The sequence below is a fragment of the Octopus bimaculoides genome, chromosome 6 (genome assembly GCF_001194135.2).
Source record: "Octopus bimaculoides isolate UCB-OBI-ISO-001 chromosome 6, ASM119413v2, whole genome shotgun sequence".
In the NCBI taxonomy this organism is placed as follows: Eukaryota; Metazoa; Mollusca; class Cephalopoda; order Octopoda; family Octopodidae; genus Octopus; species Octopus bimaculoides.
The window spans coordinates 101,800,313-101,807,722 of NC_068986.1; positions in this window are offsets into that span (position 1 = coordinate 101,800,313).

Sequence of the window (7,410 nt, forward strand, 5' to 3'; positions counted from 1 at the left end):
ATATATATATATATACGTTTACATATACGTTTACATATACATATAATTACTATCTGTATATAGTATCTATTACGCTGGGTGAGGAAATAGTAACATTGGACACTAATCCAGAAGACTAAGCACTAAAGTACAACGAGATTTAAAATTCAAGATATCTTCCTAAATACTATTGCCGCTTCAAAATTCCTTTGTATAAGTGAAGATATTTAGCCTAACACAACATATTTTCAATATGAGCGAAAAGAACCAAACTGTTCTAGGTTTTATGATATATATGATGAATACATAGTGCACTTTCATATGTCAGTTAATAAACTGCACTCAAACACCTTAATCTTTTGAAATGTATGATGTTACTTAGATTTTTTGTATCTCACATGTTCTTATGCGTCCGTTAATATCCTAATGGACAAACAGTCAATAGATGCTTCTGTTGATACGGAGAAATAGAAAGCAATTGGGTTTTCAAAGCTAATATTTCGAAGAGAAATGCCTATTAAATGACTCAGAGAACGAATATGTATGTTGGTGCCGATAATGTTTACCTCCTCACGTATGCGAAAATGAAGATTTGATATATGTCGAAACTTTTTATGATAGCAATTACTATTAGCTATACTCTCTTCTCGGAGGTTATACATGGACAATGATTCCTGTTTCAGAGTTGTTCAGTATAGTTTAAGATTAAGGGTCAAAGTAGCCCGCTTCATACTATCAATATCACTTTGCTTACTGGAAGACTTCATATATAAAATATTATCTTACTTTAACCCCTAATTCAAAGCATATTGCTATACCAACTATAAGTTTTCGATAACCAATTGCAACGACAGCCAGTTTGCTACGATGTCAAAGAATTCATTACAGAAAGTATTGATTTACTGCAAGAAGTGACTAATCTCCGAACAAAACAATGAACATCGCAAATGACACCTTATTGATTTTTCAACCAATATTAAATTCATACTTATGTTTTCCCAGTACATGCTACTGATGAGTTAGTTTATTTTATATCACAGCTTTTATATGTTAGCAAGAATTACGCTGCTTGTCCTATCTGGGAATAAGACTTTAATTTCAGTTTACAAACTTAATGGCATATTCCAATGAAAGCTCAACGAAGGTATTATATAGATGAATTTTAATCTAAATATTCCCATTTAGATACAATGATGCTTGTTAGTCGTGGTCGCAGTATCAAAATTCAACAAATTTAAATATATGTCCGACAGTGTTACGTTATAGAACAGAGTTTTTGTTGTGTCAAAATAGGTTTTCGCAAAATAAAGACCTCAGTATTCAAAGCTCTGCCAAATGTATTTAAAACTCGAAATAATTCGACATCATTTTTTGTATCTACTATCTAAATACGTTGCAAATTTATTACCACAACATTTATTGGTTTATTAATAAATAAATGGGAGAGACATGTAAAGAAATCTAACATGTTCAGCATTCTTGGAGAATAGCAGGTTTCAAATTGTTAAAATTTGTGTTTGAAAAATACTCACTTCTAAACCTTGAAATGGAATATTATGTCGTACTAATTTATTTGTCATCCTTTACAAGAGGGATAATTAGATTGAAGTAAGGAGAGAGTTTACGCGGAATTACTCTTCAAAATTTAGGTACTTTATGCAGGCGATATTCTCCTTAAACACGAATTTAGCAAAGTAGTCCAATAATTGCACAAGATGTGTTTTCAATATATAAATATTTTACGACAGCTGGCAATTGATCAACCAGACATTGCTGGAGTTATTCTGGCTTTGGTCAGTAAGGTAAAAAATTCAGTTATTGACTCAAAGATTCGTTCCTTTCTCATAAAAGACATTGTTTTGAGCTAAATTGTTTCTTCATCATATATATTAGATGTTAAAGTATCAAGGAATCGTCTGCTCTAGTCAAAAGTTGTATCAGCGTGATCTTATGATGAATGTGATGACAACATGAGTATATAATTATCAAAGGTGGAGATACCTAGAAAACTAGTACATACTTATAAAATCATTATTTTACACATGATTATATGATGAAAACTTGAAGCAGAATATGACAATTACCAAAATGGACAATGAAATGCAATAAACAGATCATGAATAATAAATGAATGACAACTTGGTTATAATGCTGAAGAAAGCCAGTGAAGTGAGAAAGAATAGTACTTTAGTGTGTGAAAATCGGTGGTAAATAAGAAAAATGAGAAAATGATATTTATGAACCACCAAATGAAATCGATACTATTATCTAAATCATAAAACTACTCTAATGCATATAATATTAACTTGAAATACGAAAACCCGTTAACCTGCCGATTAAAGTCATTTGAAATTTACAAAATCTGAGTAAATGTCTTCAAGTTCCATGTTTTGAGAACGCATATATACACAAAGATACACATAGCGTCACACACATACTGATAGATACGCACATACTCACACACACACACACATACACACACACACACACACACACACATATATATATATATATATATATATATATATATATATCGATTAACAAATGCACTCTTATGCGTACATACAAACATCCATACATAACCCCACACGCACACACGCCTACATTCTTATATATAATACGTATACATGCACACACACAACACAAACAGCTTAGATTGATTTTGCCTCTCGTATTTTAGAGGTCAATGAAAATATGTCGATGCTGTGATTGATAAAATCGAATCTGGCAATAGTATGACATTGACTTCCATGCCATCGTATATGGATGCAAACGATATATATTTGTATATTATAAAAATGCCCCAAAAGCCCAGATTTTAAAAATTGTTACGCAAGGGACAAACTTACAGAATGAAATGTAATTTTCCTCCGTTATTTACCGTCATTCATGCTGTATGTTTGATATATTTCAGTAATTCTTTTTCCGAAGTATTACAGTGCATTTTACTTCAGCTACACCGTTCCGTAAATGTCTTGACGTTAAACAATACTCAGAGCATTTCAATTTTCTCTTCTTTATGAACCGGTCAACAGTCAATCTTTGATGTAAGTCTCCACAACGTGACCCCAATCTATGTTTTACAGACTTTCATTTCAAAGAGAAAGGCTAAATATAACAGAAAAAAAAACTATATGACAAAATAACAGCAAGAATTAAATAAACAAATAACACTGAATATTCAGCAGGTTAAACATTTAACTTGTGAAGGAAGAAGATATTAGGAAAAAAGCGTCCAAACTGCATAATTTAATTTGAACTCTATTAAGAAAGTGACAACATGATATTTGAGAATGAATAAAGTAACATAGGATAAAAGTATTTTTCAGACAACCTTTGACAATGTACAGTAAAAGCAAACAAACAAACATCCTAAAAATCATAGATGAAATATAAATTATAAAATTATATACATGACAAGGAAATCTGGGGAAGCGTAATAGACGTGTGTAGTCCATCATGCTTACGGTCCTTTTTGTAACAGAATGAAGATTTTGACTGAACATTAGCAAGAATATTAATGGGAAGAACAAAAACATAATCCTTTTTACCCTCGTACTCAACTGGTACTTGATTTGTCAAAGGCAACGTGGATCTCGGTGGAATTTGAAATCTGAACGCAAAAGCAGGCAAATAACATTTTGTTTGACGTGCTAACGATTCTGTCTTATCACTGTCCTAAAAGAGAACAAAATAATAACGAAACAAATGGATGTGCACAACCTCAATGTTTAAGTATTAAGTAATAATACATTTTATCCCTTTTAATCTGCTTTCTTAAAACATCATTTTTTATCGTTATTTCAATGGAATAAACGTTTTCCTCAAATGATATTTTTAGCATCACCTCCATTATAGATATATACATATCGGGTTGGTGCATAATTATTGCGGCTTTTTATCAACAAATTCAATTTAGCAAAACCAATAACAATATTTAACAAAAACATCTGTAAATGACGGTCTGACCGTCTGCCAGGCAAATGGGAAGCAGTAATTGAAGTAGATGGTGAATATGCTCCGGAATATTCATATAAAGATATTTCTCTTACATGTTATTGTTTCGTTGAATAAAATTTGTTGAAAAAAGAAAAAAAGAAACACCCGCGATAATTATGCACCAACCCAATGTTGTATGTTGCGCCATTGAATTGGATATTAAAGAAACAAGTTGTTTACACGTGGTTTCTTCAAGTAACATGGTGAAACACTACGCAATCGAAAAGCAGACACTGAAGCTAATTTGAAAAACTTGATATCTATTTCGAATTTCCTGATTTTATTATACATTTATAAAAGGAAAAGCTTAACAGTGTTTTGTCGCCCAGGGGCACCGAACTAGAGATCACATACTTGCAAAGCCATCTTGAAAACCACACCCTCATGGGGGCAAATATATTATTGATTATTGGTCAACGTCTTGGAATACCACGTTGAATAAGAACAGTATATATCCATTTCTACTCTAGGCACAGGGCCCGAAATTCGGGTGGAAGGCGGTGGGGGCAGTCGATTATATCGACCCTACTACGCAACTGGTACTTAATTTATCGACCCCGAAATGATGAATGGCAAAGTCGAAATCGGCGGATTTTGAACATAGAACATAGAAACCGGCAAAATACCGCTAAGGATTTCGCCCGGCGTGCTAACGTTTCTGCCAGCTCGCCGCTTTAGATCTGCTTATATCTTTTCTAATCTAGTCACAAGGCCAGAAATTTTTTGGTGAGGGGGCCAGTCTATTAGATCAACTCCAGTACGCAACTGGTACTTAATTTATCGACCCCGAAAGGATGAATGACAAAGTCAAAATGGGCGGAATTGGAACTCAAAACTTCAAAACAGACAAAATACCGCTCATCGTTTTACCTGGCGTGCTAACTTTTCTTATTTCTTCCAACAAGGGGCTAAGCATAGAGGGGACAAACAAGGGATTAAGTCGATTACATCGACCCCAGTGTGTGCGTAACTGGTACTTAATTTATCGACCCCGAAAGGATGAAAGGCACAGTCGACGTCAGCGGAATTTGAACTCAGCACGTAGCGGCAGACGAAATACTGCTAAGCATTTCGCCCGGCGTTTCTGTCAGCTCGCCGCCTTAGATCTGCTTATATCCTTTCTACTCTAGTCACAAGGCCAGAAATGTTTTGGGGAGGGGGCCAGTCTATTAGATCAACCCAGTATGCAACTGGTACTTAATTTATTGACCCCGAAAGGATGAATGACAAAGTCGAAATCGGCGGAATACCGCTTAGCATTTTACCCTGCGTGCTAAAGTTTCTGCCAGCTCGCCCCCTTAGAACTGCTTATATCAACGCAGCAAAACAATTCTGCTTACATTTTCTGTCCTCATCCAAATCTGTTTTGTCATTTATCAATGTTACACATACTAATGTTTCAAATTCTCCATTTCTGAAACCAATCTGAAATTTTTGATCCACTTGTTTGTATTTTTTTCTTTTTCTTATATATATTTCTACTGTGAGTTTACTCTTTGGTATTTTTTCCTTACTACATTTACATAGTTCAGGTATTCAATCTCATATATAATACTATTTCTACAATCGTTGATTTTATCGAATCCATACAAGAAATAACATTTAGTAACAACTTTCCAATATACCGTGTGTAAAGCATTTATCATGAACTGTAAAGAAAAAGAAAAGAAAAACACGAAATTAACGGTGGAAATTGTAGCAACTGTGAGGTTCTAGCTACTATCAAACTATATGCACACACGCTCAAACACATACACACACATACACACACATATATAATATATAAGCGAAATAACATGTTAGCATATCTTTGTCATCTTTCTTTCTCATATAAGAATGATTGACCGTTGACTGAACACTATTCAATTTTTTTTTTCTCCGTGTTTTTCTCCTTGTCTCCGTATTCTTTCTGTTGAAGAGCGTAGCTCGAAACGTCAAAGACTTTCCGTATTCCCGAGCGTCATACTAATATATCCTTTTGTTATTTACACCACCTGTCCTCGTCTGTTGTTATTATTTGTATATTCTCCCATATATATATATATATATATATATATATATATATATATATATATATATATGTGTGTGTGTATGTGTGTGTGTGTGTGTGTGTGTATACATGGTTGTCATCTTCTTCATAATATCCTAGAACAACACATCATTACTCATATGCGTTCCGTCTTACGCACCGGCTCACCAAACTTAAGTAAGATTGTGCAATTCTTTGATCCTTTGTATTCCCTATGTTTGGGCCGATAGTAGAGAGCTTTAAAACGTCTACCATCGACTTGCATGTTATATTTATCAGCCTAGTTGTATTAACATTCAGGTGTTTCTGCAAATTTATGATGTCACCTGTTTTAATCACTCTATGCGATAATTTTGTATCATCGACGTAGTTGGTGAGAATGGCTCACTGTATGACTAAGGACATAATTGTCATTGCCTCTACAAATAGTTATAGTCTTATTTCAGTTTTCAGTGGGGCTATATTTGCTCTTGATATCTTAAGAGATTTCAATAAAAGCAACATTGGATGCGAGTGTCAGACTTCTACTTTTTAACAAGTAATGCAGCCAACTTCATGAAAGCTCAAACAGTCTTAAACCACAATGCGATAGGAGATTTAATGACGATCAGTTAAGTTCAACTGAATATTTCGAAAGAATCAGTTTTAAAGAAGTAATCAGGTAGTGGGAGTGAAATAAGAAATTTTAAGAAAAAATGAAACCAGAAGCGGTGTGCCTCAATATGGGGACATTTTCGATTGAAACCAACGTTATAAACGTTTATATACATGCACACAGACACACACAGACACACACACACACAAACACACATACACATATACTAACAGTTAAGCCCTATTTAACCAGGTCGGTTTGGATGATGTGGCTATAAAACCTGCTATGTGTAAGCATTCGATTTGTTTGGGCAGGCTTACGTTAAAAAAAACAATTATAGAATGACATTTTTTTTACCTAAACGCTAAAAATAACTGACCAACAAAAAGAAAATCAGCCAAGATTCAACCAAATCAAAAACTAAACCTAAATACTAAGCGAATAAAGATTAACCATTTCACTTCATGAGCACGCACACGCACACACACACAAACGCACACACATATTCACGTACTCCTCTTTTACATACACACATATATTCACACAGAGCTGAAATGCTGTTTGATTTAATTTTTTCAGCGTACACTACCAAGTATGAGATCATCCCTTCCTTCCCTATTCATCTTCCTTCCCTATTCCTCACCGTCCTTTCTCATTCATAAAAAAAAAACAAGAGTATTATCATAGTAGATTATCTCGGTAACAATGGGAGATATGAAAAAATACAAAGTCATGCATCACCAACGGATCATTCTAAACACCAATGCAATTTTTCGCGCAATTCCATCCACACGTGTGACCGTGAATC